The 16392-nt window shown below is 41.2% G+C and overlaps 1 long non-coding RNA gene across 4 annotated transcripts in view; it reads right to left on the bottom strand.

Moving 5' to 3' along the window:
- LOC134162792 (uncharacterized) overlaps window positions 1–15876 on the bottom strand; it is a 71801-nt gene extending 55925 nt beyond the window's left edge. For 2 of the 4 annotated variants that reach the window (XR_009964448.1, XR_009964449.1), the window contains exons 1-3: window positions 13041–15876; window positions 5920–6048; window positions 2376–2505 (exon numbers count right to left, since the gene is read on the bottom strand). This is a non-coding gene — a long non-coding RNA (uncharacterized LOC134162792). The remainder of the gene's footprint in view (window positions 1–2375; window positions 2506–5919; window positions 6049–13040) is intronic. The other 2 variants (XR_009964451.1, XR_009964450.1) reach the window with 2 other exon arrangements.
- Window positions 15877–16392: the final 516 nt, after the last annotated feature.

Below are 16392 nucleotides of genomic sequence, written 5' to 3'. Positions count from 1 at the left end.
TTTGTCAGGGAAAATTGCTTGTGGCTTTTTCTGCTAGCTCTGTTCAGTCCTGCCTGAGTACACCATGGGGGCACCAGGCTGTGAGGGCTGCACCTTTTAAATCAGGAGTCTAACTGAGATCCTAACTAGTTGTGTTCACTGAAGGTCCCTCGGTACTTTTCACAAGACTAACCTCTGTATCCTGGCCAAATTCCAGCTCAAGTAATTACAATCCACTTTCCCAAACATCCCTCTTCTTTCCCTGCAGCACTTTCAATTGCATATGAAATTATTCTATTATCTAATTATAATAGTGCCCACAGACTCCTGTCAAGCTTAGGGATTCTGTGAGATGCACACACAGCAGCACACTGTGCAAGTGTTGAGACCTGCAACTACCTCTGAAAGGCCAGACTGAAGAACAGGGTTCAATGTGAGATATAATCCAGTAAGATTAGTATAAGAAAGAAAAGTGCAAGAAAGAAAGTGCAAGTTTAAGAAAGCAAGCAAAAGAAAGGGCAGGTCCCTGCTGGTGGTGTTTCAGGCTGCGTGCTATTTCATCAGTACCACCCCACAGCAGTTGAAAACAAAGCTGCTTAGCACACATTTATACATTTAACAAAGTACAGGAGTGTCCCAGAAATCACAGCTACCATTGCTTCCCACTCAGCCATACTTGCATGGTGTAACCTGTGCTCCCCACACTTCACACAGCTGAGATTACGCCTTTCACAAGCAGATACGGGCTTCCTCGGCCTGTGCTTCAGACAGGCTTTATCGCAAGCACTGCTCATGTGAGTTCAAGCTAAGCGCTGCCAAGAGGCAGGATACATCAGATTGGTCTTAACACCACGTGAATGTTACTACAGGCCGAGGTGCTTCGCTGAATTATGAAGCCTTTGATTTTGGGAGTGAAGCTGGAGGTGGATTGGAAGGAATCACCTTTTCTCATTACCTATTTGCATAACTAACCAGCAGTGAAACCATGAAAGGGAGAGACTTTTCAGGAACCTCATTCCCATTAAAGCAGCCAGATTTTAAAACCCAAGCAAACACAAGTAGAAAAACGCATACCAAGTTTGAAATCTTTTGTCCAGTATATTCAAAGTCAACTGCTCACAAATACCACACAGTTTAAATTCAGAGAGATTCAGTTTAGGAGTATGAAATTAGACAGGAAAAGCAGCTTTTCCCTGACCACTCTGGGAAGTGATCTTTGAGATGTTGAACACAGAACTGACCAGAGAACATTCACTCTCAACAAACTGCACCCCAGCACCCAGTAATATGAGCAGCAGAGTGAAATAAAGTGATCAGAATAATGTCAGCAACTCTTTGGCAATGTTTGTTTACGCTTCATTGTCATTAAGTGGGGAAAAGAGTTGTAAAAGAACTCTTTGTGCGCTTGTTTTCTGCCATCCATCACAAGTCTTACATCTATGTAATAGCTATGAAGACATTTCAGATTGGATCGTTGTTGCCTTTGTACCTTTAAGCTTTAGGTTTTGAAGTGGGTTTCTTTATAATGCTATAATTTAACTTCAACAGTTTGAAATGCAAATGGCAGCAGGATGCAGCCAGCATATGCTGTGCAGTCCACAGAGGGCAATTATTCATTTCCCAGTGGATACCTTTTCTTGTGGTGACTGGCAGTGGGGATTTTTGTTTGCTTTTTAATATTATTATTATTATTACTCAGGCCTTTTATTTAAAACACTGCTCGATGTCTGTTTCTCAATACACCTGCTGTGCCAGTGATTACACTGGGTTTAATGGCATGTCTATCTTGGGAGAGCAGAGCCGAGCGTAAGAGGGGACTGGAAAGGACAATAAACCAGCTGTTGAATTTGCACATCCCTAAATTCCACTTGAGGAGTTGTCACCAATCTGCTTGGGTGGGGCAAGGGCCATGGTAGTACCTGGTCTGCAGCCTGGTTCTGACACTAACAAACTGTTGGTTGTGGTGGTCTTGCTCAAAGCTGTCACCATCAAAGCAGCTCGTACCCTGCACACCGAAATGGTGCAGGGAAGATACAAACCAGGATGTTTTCCACAAGTGTCTTGTACTGACCTAATTTTTCTGCTGCTGAAGATAATAATGGCCACGAAGACAATGAAACTCCAGCACTAAAAGCACCATCAGAGCTAACAGAAATGTTTCAACAGTGAATTTCCAAAACACTCATTGAAAACCTTTCCTAGAAATCTAAACCGTTAGTACAGGCGAAAGTCAATGGACAAATTTCACACCTGATCGCAGATTTTGACAACCTGTCAACTTGGACTAGGAAAACAGATGCACAATGGTAAAGCAAATACACAACTAACTGCAGATCTGCAGGAGTGGAACTAACTATGCTTTATTCCAAGCCTGACATTTTGATTTTGGTCCTTACCTCAAAAAGGCCAAGTGTAGAGATGGGTTTTTGGCTTGTTCCACGCATAAACTGCCCAGTCCTCTGTAGCTGGATATTCATCAGACAGCAGCAGGGTGAAACCATCATGCAGACAGCAGCAAGCTCCAGGCTTTTAAAAAGAATAAAGAAAGACAAATCAACCAAACTTGTTTTAAATGAAATATGAGCAGGTCAATCCCAAACCACTGCTACCTAAAGCACTACCCCACTTTGTGCATCTGTGCACAACTTCTTTGTGCGTTAGAAGCATTTCTAATGGCTTCCCATCAGCAGGCAACAGAAATCCTGCTTTTTTCTAGGATTAAGCCCCAACTCTGCAGTGTAATCCACATAAGTGCATCCTTGTATCTATTTAGAGCCCCATCAATTTTAGCAAACAGGAAGCGAGACAAACGAAACCACTTTTGGAGATTCACCCAGAAGTTTTCCTCATAAAGGAGGTCCAAGTTCAAACAGAGCACAATACTGTGATAAGTGAAAAAACAGGGAAGTTTCATAGGCTATGGAACATGTGTCATCAGAGCTGGGAGCTAAGTTACATGTTAAAGATGGGAGCCAAAGAATTGGTTAGGAATAAAGATTTGATTCTCATAATACTTGGACAACTCTTTATTAAAGAGTATTCCATTAACTGCATCGTTTCTAAGCAGCCTCTTGTCATACTTGAGGCTGAAGTAGTTACTGCAGAAAGATCAAGGGTTAAGCTGCACAACAGCACAATACTTGAAAAGAAATAAGAAAAAAAAAAAGCTTCATCCAATTTTTTTTTCCAAATTAAATCAAGAACATTCATAATTAGTTTTTACACCGGAGACATCTAGTGGGAAATGAAAGAACTGAAAGAGCCATAAGCTGCCTTCGCCCTTTCATTAATATTTGCTCCCAAATGCAGGTCAAATAAATCTAACTCACAGTTTGAAATGAGTAGCTTTAAAACTGATGTATTACTTTCTGCTCGGATTTATGCCACCCATTTTGGATAATTACTCCCAATGCTTTTTCCCTATTGTATTCAAAGCTTCTTCATCAGAATGAAACGAAGTTGGGTTCCCTGAGATCTCTTCTGCTTTTAATAACTTTTCATTCCCCACCACCCCTCCCCATCCTCAAAGATTACTTCCACCTTTGCAATTTTAAGGCAACTGGATTTGTGCTGGCAGACACCTTGCACTCATTTATGGATGTGTTTTGCTCCCTGCTATGATAAATCGCATTGTCCAGGCACACAGTAAAAGACCATCCTGCCCTGCACCCGAGGCCCTGATCCTGTGAAAGTGTACCCATGTGCTCGAGTTTATACTCTGACTAAATTCACTGCAGCACACGTGTAAACCCTATTCTCACAAGATTTATGCACATCAATAGGGTTACGCACAGTGCATAACGTTAAGCACGTGTTTAAATCATTATGAGACCGGGAATGAAACATGTGAAGGGTGAAAGGGAAAATAGCTGGACAGAAAGGGGAATTAACGTGCGCCGTCACGGCAGTCACATCCACAGGGCGCAAGGCAACAACTGCCCAGAGACACTTGAACTAGTTCTAGCTCTTGCTGTTGCAGGAAGTGGTTTAGTCCCACTAGCAAGCCACTCTGCTTAGCCTAATCTACCTACTAGGCAGAAGGGTGAATTAGCCCGGGCAGAGCAAACACCAACACAGCTCCACAGCTTTTAGAGCATGCTACCCACCATTTATAGGCTGTATTGAGAGGTAACAATTGTGTAACTTTGGATCTGCTTAGTGCTTAACCTTCCACTTCCCAGATACATCCAATTGCTTCATTATGGCCCTTCTTTTGTGGAAGCTGTGTCTCTGCTCGCTGCCCTCCCCCTGAAAACACCATTCAGGTGCCTCCAATCTGCATTAACAAACCCCTTACAGCTGGTGATGTGCAGCACAAAATGGGGATGAGGGGATGGACAGACAAGATGGTTGCCCCAGTTCAGCTTACTCAAACCCAGCAGCACCCAAAGAAAACAACCTTACCCAATTCTCCAAGTTTTCATAGTAAAATCAAAACCCAGCCCTCTCCTTTTGCTGTTTTACACACACCACAGAAGCAAAAACATGCCCTCTAAGGCCTTCAAAGCTCAAATTACTGTTTGAAATTCATTCAAAGCCCAATGTCACATTTAGCTGAGACCTTTGCTGACCAAACACCCCAATACCCCATTGTCCTAATTGCAAGCAGAGTGAAATGAGACCTTGGATTGAAATCTAGGGAGGATCTCAAGGCTATGAACCCAAGGGGAGTTAAACCAGGAGTACAATGAGCAAAGCCACCAGAGACTACTTAAGGTACTACTTGAGAAACAGCTTATCATGTCTGCAGACAGCATCTGAGAGCATTTTGGACCACAATTTTTCCTTTCCACTACATAGCCAGCAAAGCTTCATAGCTGCTCTAGAACCTTCCAGGAAGGAAATAAGCCTAGGCAGCAAAGTGAAGCCAAATGAGACTCAAAGCAGGATAAGGGCAATCTTGCTATTAGGGCTGGAGTGTTGTTTCATTTCAGGCATTACTTAATCAGGAGAATCACTTCAAGGAACAGATTCCATGAAAAGCTAAAGAGCCCCCCTCATACAGAGAGCTTTCAGCACCCACTGAGCAGAACCATTATCACCCCAAAACATCGCTTTCTTCAAACACAAAGCAACACCCTGTCCCGTTCCCCAAACACAAAGCAGGATTTACTCTAAGGTAGTTCTGGAGTCACAGTTCCAAAACTACATTCATTACATCACAGAAATGGGGAAAAAGTAAATATAAAAAGAAATTTGAGGGGAAAAACCCCTCAAAGAACTTACCTGCTCCCTGCAAAGCCCAGCACCACTGAGCTGGTGCTGAGGAGGAGGCTGCAATCAGGGTAACTAAAAGCACCTGAGCCCAGGCTGCTCCACAGGTGACCCATCAGGTCACCACACCCCTGCCCTCTCTTGTTCCCTCTGGCTTGCCTATTCCTTTCCTTTAGGAAGAGGCTTGGCTGTGAAAGGCACCCATGAGGCTGGATAGCCACAACATTCAAGCAGAAAGGAAAAAAATGAGAAGTAGTTTGTTTTCTGAATTTTAGCATAGCTGGAGTTAGAACCACCTTATTTTTGTGAAAGGGAGAACGAAAAACATTAATCTTTTGGATTTATCACAGTAATTTAATCATTACATTACTGTTTTCTATGCATGTCTACACGTTTCTCTGTGTTCAATCTCTCTGAAAGGGACAGGCCAGCATGCCCCAATGTTCTTTTTCTCTACGCATAGGAACTGCTAAACCTTTAAGAAGCTCTTGTCTGCAGAGATTCAGTGTTTTGAGGTGTGGCTTTCCTGCAGCACATCACTGAGGAAGTGCACACCCTTGGCAACCATGGCAGTTTGATTTCTAGACTTGTTTATTTCTTTGCTTCCCTTCAGCACATTCAGTGAGTAATTGTGAAGGGAAAACTTGCCCTCTCCCAGAATTAGAAGCTCTAGGATATTTGAAACACTATAAAGACAAAACAGCAAAACCAATCACATTTGCTTACTTCTCTGGAGAGATGCACTGAAGTCCTGCCAGCTAAAAGGAGAAATAACCCTAACGATTAAGAAGAGGCTGTGTGGAGGGGAAGACAGGAGCATACACTTCACTCAGGCAGGCAGACTTGTTCCACCTGCTGAAGAGAGGAAATGAAATTTATTCCTCTTTGTTTTGTTTCTTCCCCCATTAGAGTTAATGCCCTGTATTCCCCATCCCCACCTGCTGGTAGCAGAGAATTACCTATTTTCTAGGCTGGATCATAGAAGAACATGTTTAAAATGAAAAGCGAAGTTGTGCGATGATGGGAAGAAGGGGGAAATTTGAGAAAGACAGAGAGCATTGCTCAAGTACAGCTTTGGCTGAAGCAGGTAAGATGCATGTGGCACTTGGGCTTAATCCTGAGTCAAACTGGCCATTTGCCACAGGCCAGTGTGACTTGCAGCTGCCCTGAATGAAAGCAGGAAATTGCATTTTTGCTATTTATAAACTGTGAGAGTGAAAGAACATGAATACTGTATGCCTCTCCCAACCCCATCTGTGGGGTTTTAAGTATCTTATAAGCCACACTAGATTGTACTTCTCAGATCTTATAAGGGCATTCTCATCATACCAACCCGTAATATGCTTCAGCATAATTGGACCATTGTCTTTCATTATATATATATAAATTCCCTTTTGGGTCATAGCTCCTGTACAGCTCAAACTGAAGCAGTCCTCTTTATTCCAAGTAGTAGGAGGCAGAGCTGGTTTATCTGCATTGACTCTGTCACCACATGGCTCATTGAATGACAGTCACAAAATCCTAACAGAGGTTACAGGGCTTATTTTCTCCCACATTTATTCACACCTTGTACTTTAATGTGTATCAAAACCACAACATAAGAACAAAACATCCAATCTCAGGCAAAGTCAGCCTAACACAGCAAGGTTTCTCTCTCTAAATCAACCCAGTTTCTATGCAGCCTAATGCAAAGATGTCTCAGGAAAAAAGAAAATCTACCTGCCACTGCAATATAGATGTTGTGGCAACACAAAAGATTGGGTCTGCTTCCACTGCAAATGTGGGCTTACTCCACCAGCTGAAGTTTAGTACCAAAAATCACTTCTTGCTGCAAACAAACATGAAACCTAGGCTGGCTTTATAGTAAGATGTATTCATACAGATCCTATGCCTTGTAAAGGGGTGGCTCGAGTTGCAAGCAAGACCCTTTAATCTGTAGCATTCCTGTTCATTGCAATCTCCCAGCTGAGTCACCTACGAGGGTTTACAATGAAGCACTAACTTACCCAAGTGAGTTGTTCAAACAGATTATGGCTTGTCACATTTCCCCAAGTAGAGCACCGTTAACTAGAGACACCGGTGCTGCACTACCTACCAGCTGGGAAAAGAATTTAGTTTCTACTAGATATTGTGTAGTTCAGCTTTTCAGGGCAGGCAAATTCCCCCAGGGATGGGAAAAGCTACAGCTGATGAGCACATCCATCAAAATAATAAAAAAGGCACTTGTGATTGTACCAAGATAATGACAGGAAATAAAAAGATTTCATGCACTGAACACTCCAGTATATTTAATCAAAGAGCTGCTCCAAAGGGGCCTCCTAACTAAGAACTTGCTGTGGCATTTTGGAGCTTCTGAAATGGGATTCCTCCTGATACTGTTGTGTTTGGTAATCAACTCTATAACCTTTGTAAGCCTCAAGTCCTTCCATGTCAGATCCTTTTGCCTTGTCTAGAGGAGGCTTATTAAGACTTGTGTCTCCAAAGCAACTGGAAGAGGGACAATGCCATTCCAGAGAAGTGCTAACTAGCACTTCTCACAACACCTTATAGTCAGACCCCACAAAACACGCAAATGTACTTTGCAAGCAAATGAAGAGATCACCATCACTTAAAGAGGTTGGAAACTAACCTCACGTTTTTCATAGATGGAGTGAAATGGGAAGAAGTCACAAAGGAAAGGAGTTGCAAGAGACTATCATCTGGCTCCATCCCTGGCAGTGGTCCAGGCCAGGCTGGACAGAGCCCTGGGAGAAATAGTCTAGTGTGAGGCGTTCCTGCCCACGGCAGGAGGCTGGTACTGGTGATCTTAAGGTCCTTTCCAACCCAAACCATTCTATGATTCTATGAGCTGACTTCTGTCCTTTTCATTCTGGAGGCATTCTTTTAAGAGAAGCCTGCAGGTATCTACAGTCTCTTTATCCTCTATCTGGCAACATCCACTTTCAAACTGTATGGCCCCTCTGCAGAAAAGACCCAGAAAACTTTCCAGCCCGGTCTCTCAACCACTGCCTACCAGAACAATGCAGAGGGCATCAGGCTGTGGCTGAGCGTGCTTGATGCACCTCTGAACGCGCTAGAACAGAGTCCAAAAAAGGAATGATTACCTCCCTACACTTAAACATCCATTCTTTCTTAATAAAGTATCCCAGGCATTGAATTTCAGGCCCAGTGTTTTCAGGGATATACGGGTTATTTCCAAGCCGAGCTATTACCAGTGCATGCGGTGACATTAATATGAGTAAATGCAGGAAAAAGGATGAAATAAAACATATCCTATTGAAGGAAATGAGAGCTCCTTAAGAAAGAAAAACACACATAGGAAAGACGTGGGCATATCAGGATACAAATGGGACACTGGGGAGTGCCGGATTCCACAAGCATGATGTTATTGAAGTGTTTGATACCAGAGTAAGCACCTGCAGATATGAATTACATCCTTGTTCAGACCACTAACATCGGAGTACTGACATCTCAGGAAGTGCTTATGTTATATTTCAAATCCCACTGCCAACTGCATAAATATCAAATAAATCAATCATAGATATAAAAGACATTATCTGAAGGACTTTAAAAAGCTGAACAAGCCACCTCTCTTCTCAAAGTAGTATCACCCTTAAATCATTTGGGTTTTTTCTGTCAGCTGCACCTGAAGAGCAGGATCATTAGTGCAGTTGACCACCAGACATTAAATGCTTCACCTCTGCACAACGAGCTAGAATTGGTATAGAAATAGTTAAAAGCACTAATAGTTCAGTGATCATGTCAAAGCTTTGCACACTGTAAATGTACCTTCCACTGCCTTCAAGAGGTGCTCATTTCATTTGAACACACATAGAAAGTGAGGCACCAAACTATGAAAAGACTTGTGCGATATCGAGAGAGCTCTGGAGCGTCATGAGCAACACAAGCTCAGGACCAAGAGACCTCATACTGCTTATTAGACCTCACAGTCTTTATTTTCAGTGTATTTTAAGAAGTTATTTACTACTAAAGATCATGCAATCTAGATAGATTCTTGTGATAGAAAGGCATTACCAGCTGCATGTATTGTGTAAAAAACTATTAGAAATAGACTCTTAACATAGTTCATCTCATTTTAAAGAGATCTTGGGAGTTAACTGAAAGTGTCTATTCTGTGCCAAAAAAAATCAGGCTTTCAGTTTCTGCTCCAATTTTAAGTATTTTTAAAATTAAAAGCTACAAATTTCAACACAAATACAAAAAAAAAAAAAAAAATTAAGGATTGTAATAATTCTATGAGCTTTAATAAACTGATTTTACCAGTGTTCCGGAATTTTGGATTTCTTTTCAATTTAAGAGTTCCCCATAAGCTCTTATTAGATTAATTTGTTATTTTTCCTTGCTTGCCATGGGAGTCTTAATTACTATTGCTTCAAATACAGCTACAATCCATCTTAATCAAGCAGGGCCTATTTGGCCATAGAGCTAAATCATCTGGTGCAATCAGGTTCTCGAAGTTTGTTCTGCAGTGAAAAACTGGCTGAGGAGGGAAGCAAAAGTAAATCTATCTTTCTACATTTTGTTAGCAGCAGCAGGAAGATGAAGTGGCCATTCTACTAGAGATGTGTAAGAGCTCAGAGGTTTTAAGCAGAAGTATATTCTGAGCCACAGAATGTGGGAGATGTGAAGACAAAAAAAGGGCCTGCTGCAAAAGAATTGAATTGGAGTGAGTTTGTGAATTAAAATGGAAGCATCAGTAGAATCGAAACTTCACTGCTGGTGATAATCTCTCAAACTCCTAAGAACACCAGTTCTCCACCCCCAAGTAATTTCCAAGTAGAAACCTTTACAGGACTACTGTTTTCCATGGAGTATACAGGGAACTCCAGCAGAAGTTCTGGTCCAGCCTCATCGCTGTTATGCTGAGCTTTGTTTCCAGAGAAGAACACTAACACGAGTTGTCAGTCACTCTGGAGAGAGCAGAAGTACTGCAGATCAAGCAGCCCGTCTGCTGCCTTAGAAGCTTCAGACGCTCTGGGAATTGCCAGTGTCAGAAGTCTGCACTATTACTGAGTTTGCTACATTTGTTCTGTGGCAGAAATGAAACATCTGAAGAGGGGGTTGCATCCTGGTTCTGGACAACAGGTCCAAGTGCTGAACTTACAATCACACCTTTTTCCCCTACTGAAATAATACAGTACCATTTGGATGTTCCCATCTAGAACCCACTGCAGCCAACAGGATTTCCTCTGATTTCAGTATGCTTCAGAACAGTCCCTCTCTTCTTACAATCTTATATATCTACTACATACTTTGTTATTAAATGATTTCATAACCTGAATGTAGCAGCAATATGCACAGTGTATTTAGTGTGTGTTTAATATGATTACATAATTTTAATGGGTTTTGGCAAAAGTCTTTTAAAATCCTGTGCCAATTTCCAGTCACCAGTTTCAGTGCCAGTCCCTCAGCAACTGGACCAGCTTCATGATCCTTCTTGTTAAGAACAGTCTGCCTGGGACAAAACACTTCTTAGAAAGATTAGATATCAAATAGGAATAGAGGAAGCATGTGTAGGGCTCGACCTTCTTTTATGGTTACAGAGTACCATAGCCTTTGAGTTAGAAAACCAAACTCAGTTAAGCTTTTGCTTGGTTTTGTTTTGCTAAGGAGCGATTGAAGGTGCCAAACAAAAGATTTGAGATACAAAAAGTCTCTCTTTGCCCATCAAACAAATCTGGGGCAGTAGAATGTGGTTTGCCCAAAAAAACAATGGGAACATGACTCAGAAGTAGCACAGGAGGCTCCTTTCTAATTCAGCTCCATGGTCCAATTCAAGCCACTCATGAACCACCAAGTGTCCCGCCCTGGGGCATGTCTGTCCAGGAAGTTATTCTTCTAGGTTTTATTGTTTTATTGTTATTCTTCTAGGTTTTATTGGTTTTATTTTATATCCTGTAAGGTAATTGTGTGAATTAAAGATGAACAGTTCAAAACTTTCCAAATCCAACTTGCTTTTAGCTCCTTAACTGTCTGTCTGCAAAACAAACTGTGGACCTTTGTGAAACTGCAAGCTCATCAGCTTTTACCAGAGCAAGGAGAAAACTCAATCTGTTGATCTGCACTACTAAATTTAAGGAGTATACTTCTCCTTGTTCCAAGATTTTCATTTGATATAAGAAAACTTATCAAGTGCCTCCTTCATTGATTGGGAACCAGTCCACACACAAGAGGAAACACAATACTGTTAGAGCTCAGACATTGTTCATATGGCTGCTGTCCCATTGATCCACCCAAATCCCTCCATCCTCTGGTCTTCCCGAGTTTTTTCTCCTTTTAATCCTCAAAAATCCCCTAAATTCAGAGTTTCCAAGGAAGCTTTCATAATTAAGATTTCATTAGCAGTTTGCATAGAAAACAAATTCATCTTTACTGTCAAAAATGAGACATTCCACTCCTAGAGCTCAGTTCACAAGATACAACAAGAGTGGGGAAAATTGTAATGACAAAAACAAAGGAGGTTCAAGTTTCCTTAAAAAAAGTCGAAGCCCCCCCTCCCCTCTGTTCAGCTGCAGTAAGGTGAAAGGCTAAATGTGGACAGAATGGTAATATGTAAGCGGTTTCTAAGCTTTCTGGTGGGAATACTTAACAGCCTAAGTATGTTTCCCCTGGAGACCTTCTCCACCATTTGGTCCAATTTCTTACTCCAAGAACTGAACCAATTCATGATGTAATGCTCCAGGGAAAACATTCCTCTTGAAAAAGAGCATCTTCCTAGGGAGAAGTTTGAAGAAAACATCTTAATATTGTTTAAACAGCTTTTGGCACGGTCATAGTAGTTGTGCTGCATTCAATACTGAAAGCAGAAGAAAGGCAGGCTAAAAATATGGAAAAAGAAAGGTTCAGGATTTGGTTTAAGGCTTTTCCTCAACTACCACCCCAAGTCCCAAGCCCTTGCTGATCCTTAGTGGAATGAGAAAAAAGAAATGTTCAGAAGCAGAGATTTTCTTTGCTAATAAAAGAAGACCAATTTAAGACATTGGCTATTCTGTGTCTCGGTGTGAAACCACATATTTAATTCTGCCTAAAGCCTTATCATTTGCTTTAACTCTTATACAAAGGTGCAATTCCAAGGCACTTAACGCCACAGATCTGGCTGTGACTGGGGCTCTTTGTGGTTCTATTAAAAGGCAGTATGCCAAACATTAGAGAAAGCTCCTGGCAGCAACGCTCTCATTTGCTTTGCTGGCAGTATCTTGCATATGCAGCCATTCTCTGTGCTACCAACTGCTCTGCTTCCCCCTTTGGATCCTCACTCTGTGAGGCAGCTTTCATTTCTGTGACGGGCAAGAGCTGGACATTGGAGTATTGAGCAAGAGGAGGAAGCATTGGGATGAGAGAAGCAAGGTAAGCGAGGCAGAGCAGAGGGCAGAACACTCCAAAGCCGAGGCAGTGGAACACAGTGCTTCTGCACTGGGAAACTCCACGAGGTACAACAGACCTCTTCTCCTGTGAGAAGCAAGCAGCAGGAGATGCAAAAGAGAATTATAAAGTGAACATTTGGGTTTATATTCCATAGCTTATATTATGTAATGCTTGGAATTAAGATAAGCCACACGTACATTACCTACTTCTTATATAAACCTTACAGAGCTTTCCTGGCAAAACACACCATGGGTACTTAAGATTTTTTTTTCTTGAGGGGAGAACAAAATGAGCTTTTTATTCATCATTCATATTTGTACCCACACGATTACTTTTTCCTCAACAGCACACACGAGGATACTCAACATATCCAAGTCACAGTTCAAATGTGAATTCCCTTACAACCCTAATAGATTTGCATTAGTGAGTATTATTTACTACCAGAACTCAGCATTACTGACCTTCTGAACATGGAGCTAAGTGCATTTGTTTGTCCAAACATTTGTGTGACACAGGCAGGTTATTTATGACAGAGTGAAACAGGGCTTCAAAAGTGTCTTCAGTATAACTCAGTTGATTTAATGGATGGTGATATTAGATCCGTATTTTTCACCCTGATGTTACAAGTGCTGGCAAATAAATAGAAGACAAAGAGCAAGGAAACTGAGTAATTTAATTCAAGAACAGAACAAAACCCAACCCAGATCATAGAGGGGACAAAAAGCCCAGTTTTCTGATTCCTACCTTGTTTATTCACTACATCATTAGGGCTTTGAAGGAATGATGTCTACCCACTCCTGCAACTTCTCTTTGGACTTTGAGACCCTGTTTGTAATCTTTAATGATTTGATCACAATGATGTAAAAAATGAGGCTCATTTATGTACTTAAAATCATTAAGAGTTTTGCATATTATTTGTTCAAAGGGATTTTTGCTTGCAAGTTAGGATTGTGAGAAATAACAGCTTTGGTTGCAGGGTGGAGGCTGTCTGGGCATGGTGGCTCTTCTGATCATTTAGCTTTACTCCTTCACAGCCTAAATTAAAAATTGTTATTATTAATATGGCTCTTCGGGCTATAAAACATGTTTCACAACGTGAAGTATCCCAGTAACACAGTGCAAGGACTTCACTCAACTGCTTGGCAATGCTAAAACCAGCAGTAAGCCTGCACCATAACAGGGTATTTAAACTAAGCTTTAGTGGAGCTGGAAGCCAGTGCATAGCAGGCTCCTGTCAGGAGGTTTTACTGCTGGTTTGCTGGGTCTTGTGTTTGTACATTTTTCAGTTTCTTGGTAGACCCTAAACTTTTAAAGCCTTGAATCACAACTATTTATCACCCATCAGGGAGCTCCATAAAATGTATTTTCCTTCAGAGAGACTATTCTCATTAAAGAAAAAACTAATTTAAAAAAGAGACAATATGTATTTTTTGAACTCTCCAATCTAGCCCAACTAAGAGGGATTCCTAAAACTAAATACTATGAGCCACAAAAAAATTAATGCCACCTGCAAGCTGTAAATATGTGTATTATTTAATTTTTTCCAAGTATTTTCTTTGGCTGTTACATTCAGCTGAACAAGGCCTAAAAATTGTCAAACTGAATTCTTGTTTCAGAGTAGAGCTCTAACTACTGCCAGTTTGAGTGAAACACACATCCAGGTTTAGGGAATATGTTTTATTTATTTTGGCTGCAGTGCAGGGTAGAACATTTTCCATCCCATCCGAATGCAGTCAAAAAGGTTTTGAAATATTGCACAATAAAAGCCATTCATTATATCTGTCTCCTCTCCCTTCCAAAAACAGAACTGGCTGACCAGTTCCAAATCTGTGCAGGGGGCAGGAAGATGGGAGTCAAGGGGTCACTGGAAATAACCCAAGACTAACACCAGGTTTTTCAGGTTTGAGTTAGGGAATATGTTCCATGCCCTCATTCCCAGCGCGCATAGGTTTTTCTTCTTCCCCCTCCAAAGCCTGGCTAAAGTAGTTCATTGCTCTGTTATGCACAATTTACAGGACTTAATTACAAAACTAATACATTAGCCTTCTTGTCTGTAAGTCACAGGCACAACTTCATCTTTCCTCCTGGGACACAGTGAAATTAGACCTTACCTTGTTTCAAGTGAAAGCATTTTGATTTGCACTGTTTACCTCCTCCTCTTAAAAACGTGCAGTTTGAAGGAATACCCAACTACGCTTTACTGGTTTAGACTGATTTCCATTGCTCACCTACCTGTTAGCAGCTTGAAAACAGGATTCTTTCACTGCCCACTCCTGCTCTGTGTGCTTAAGCTACACTCGACATACTTCAGTGGTGTTTTTTTTCCTTCCTCTCTCCATTTCCCTGTACATGGATCTAACAATGCTTTTCTGTTTGCTTCCTTAGGCACAAATCAGTTCATCACTAAGCTCCTTTCAGGTTTAAGTGAAGTATCAGAGTGCTAAAAGATTCAGAGTGAGAAGTGGAAAAGTAAAACACAATTTTTTTTGTGCATTTCTAAACAGCAGCTAGAATAAATGAACATATAATAGTGAATTTTATATGCTACACTTAGGTGGTTCAGTATGCCCTTCTATGGCCCAATTAGAAGGAAGTAGAAAACAATAAGCTGAAGACCAGGTAAAGCTTTAGATACAACTGACGTTTAAGAAAAAAAGCAGAAAAAACATACAATTCTTGTTATTTTCTTTCCCCCACTTACCATGAATGTCAGCTTGGGGAAACTACTTCCATTAACTCCCATGTGAGAAAACTTGGTCATATCCTCTCCACTTCTGTGCATCTTCATTATGACAAAGTACTGGCATAAGACAATTCCTGGAACACACTAACACTTTCCCTTTAAAATTTCCTGAAGAATTCAGGTGTGTGTATTGTTGTTCTTTGTATCTCCACCTCACTTACATTAAGCAAATTTAAGCAAAGACCATGCCAGCTGTGAAATACTCTTTACACTCAGAACTCAGCTGAGAATGTATGAAGCCTGCACTTCACAGGATAGCACAAGTGATCTGTAATTACTCTTCCCTATTAACAACATCATAATTACAGAGCAGCAAAATAATCAGTCTTTCTAGGAGCTACACTTGTCCTTTCTGTCAGTCAGAGCATGATAATTACACAGCAATCTGGTAAATGCAATTATTGGGCAATATACACTTAGTGCTATTATCCTACTTGAAGCCATTTAAAGCCTATACAATACAGCACTCAACATTAGTTAAGTACATTTAAACACAAAGTAAGCTTTGTAACAACCTTCTAAAGAGAGGAAAAATACTCCCTTTAGAAGAGCAGGGAGAGAGGTGAGACTGGCCAACACCACAGGTTTTTAGATGCCACTGTAACACACAGACTGACATGGAGCTCAATACTGCACAAAGGCAAAACAGTGACCCAAGTCGAAGGCGGCAAAGACTAGCAGTGGAAACCACATCAACAGCTGAAAAGCAGGACTCCAAACTTGGAATATCTCAACACATGTCTGCACTGGCACACAATATACCTTGAATTTAATTCCTACACCCCAATATGGCAATGCAGCCAAGAGGTGTCTTCAGAAAGCTCTTCTGTTGACTGAATGGGGATAGTGAAGTTGCTGGTCGCTCAAAGGTTAATGTTAACTCACTTGTAGAAAAGCAAACCTGTAAGTGGAACAGCTTTGTTTAATCTGCTGCTACACTTCCTGTATAACAGCAAAGACACCAAGTTGTAGGTTACACCACTTCAGGAGTCTATACTCTTCTGAGGAAGAGCAGTGAGTCACTCGAGATCTGAATGTTTCACATACTAAGAGCATTTTGCTAGCCTTGC

Source organism: Pezoporus occidentalis, unplaced genomic scaffold (assembly GCF_034315485.1).
Source record: "Pezoporus occidentalis ecotype Australia unplaced genomic scaffold, CSIRO_AGI_Poc_V1 ctg191, whole genome shotgun sequence".
Classification (NCBI taxonomy): Eukaryota; Metazoa; Chordata; class Aves; order Psittaciformes; family Psittacidae; genus Pezoporus; species Pezoporus occidentalis.
Note: the sequence above shows the minus strand (reverse complement) of the source record. Positions and strands in the feature narration are given on the sequence as shown.